This window comes from Lolium perenne, chromosome 3, assembly GCF_019359855.2.
Source record: "Lolium perenne isolate Kyuss_39 chromosome 3, Kyuss_2.0, whole genome shotgun sequence".
Taxonomy (NCBI): Eukaryota; Viridiplantae; Streptophyta; class Magnoliopsida; order Poales; family Poaceae; genus Lolium; species Lolium perenne.
The window spans coordinates 95,532,490-95,534,135 of record NC_067246.2 but is presented as its reverse complement, the minus strand read 5'-3'; the positions used below and the strand labels follow the sequence as shown (position 1 = coordinate 95,534,135).

Here is a 1,646-nt window from a genome sequence, read left to right as displayed (position 1 = left end):
ACCCCTCCAAGCTGTAAAAGAAAAGGCCATATACCTATCGCCAGCTCTGTCATTGCCTGATTTGACGCGCTATGGATTGACACGATGAATGCTGACCAGGTGAAGGAGCCTGTCCTCAAAAGGGTTAGCCGGGCGTGACGTGAGCCTGCCCACGATAACACCTTGACATTGACGCATGCGAGCAAATTAAGGGCGGGCCGGTGAAGGCTGCCGCCGCTGCCGTGTGTAGTAAACTTGTCCAACCTCGACGTAACGTGTCGTCTTTATCGAGTGTAGCATACGCCATCATGTTATTCGACAATTAGAGGCCGAAACCACAAAACTTTACAAGATCAATCCGGGGCATCTGAACAAGATTGCTAGCTCGTGATGATCGAAACCGACTCCACCTTGCGTGTAAGGTGTACTCGGTAATTTGCTTATCGCATGGAAATCGATCCAGATCAGAGAGGAATACACTTTCGTCAAAACATATATATAAATTGAGGAATACGTAAATGAGCACCATCCTTAAAAAAGCTACACGTGAGAGCTGACGTATAAGGACAGAATATACGAACTAAATTTATATTCTCATGTTCTCAAGATGAAGAAAAGCATATGCCAAAGTGGAACGACCCCAACAATTTCAACAACACTGTGGCGGAAAATAAACTCCAGCAACGAGAAAACTCTCGTAACACCTGGAGATTGTTGTTACACATGGACGTTCTTCCAGAGGGTAGAGCAAAAAAAGAAGGCAAACACTACTCCCCTCGATCCATAACAAGTGTGAGAGGGGGAGTACTATACATGATATGATACAGTACACGCTGGTTACTTATACAAACATGAAGACCAGCCAGGGCCTTCTGTTAATCTTCATGCTGAGATCTGCCTGCATGCTGCCCGCCGGCGCAGCATGTATCTTTTTAGTGTATCTACGGCTGCAAGGAATAAGATGAAACGAGAATAAGTTAGCTGCAAACAAAACCATAATCCAGGTCGAAATCACAGAGAGGGAGAGAGTTCAGAGAGAGAGAGAGAGAGCTCCCTTCAATCCAAGCACGAGGGGAAGATGATGGTAGGCTCATCTCCCGGGTCATGCAAACCCATGCAGGTGCGCAGGCTTACAACGCTGCATGCACCAGAGAGGTATCCATGAACCGGCAGCTGCATCCGACCACTTCCCCTCCTGGTTTGGATCGAAGGGAGCTCTTCTTTTTCCCTCCTTTATACCACGCCCTCTTCATCTCCTACCTCCCAATCACATGCAAGTCAAACCACCGAGTCCCACAAGAAAATATTGCCATGGAAGGCTACACAGAGTATATGAATATATGAAAGAAAAACTAAACAAATATCTATCTTCGTTGCTACGGGTTTCTTGGATTATAAGCAGGGTGAGTTGAATGCAAGGATGGCCTGGGGTTGGTAGGCATTATATAGAGCCAAATGGAAAATCTGGGCCGTTGGATTGGTCTTGGGGCCCTCTCATATATGGACAGAAATTTTTCCCTTTTTTCTTTCCATTGTCAGATTCCCGCATGCATCATGCATGCATGGCAAGTGAGGATGCAATCTGTTTTAGTTTGGCATTTGTTCATGAAGTGCCTCGTGCTTAAAATATTTTTTGGAATCTCATAGTGCTGGAGAAAGCAATCTAA

The 1,646-nt window shown here is 45.7% G+C and overlaps 1 long non-coding RNA gene across 1 annotated transcript; it reads right to left on the bottom strand.

The window, feature by feature from the left end:
- Nucleotides 1-553: 553 nt before the first annotated feature.
- On the bottom strand, nt 554-1,376 carry LOC127338283 (uncharacterized). Its single transcript, XR_007874267.2, has 2 exons — nt 1,240-1,376; nt 554-926 (listed from the first exon to the last, which is right to left on the bottom strand). It is a non-coding gene; the product is annotated as an uncharacterized lncRNA (long non-coding RNA).
- Between the last annotated feature and the right edge of the window lie 270 nt (nt 1,377-1,646).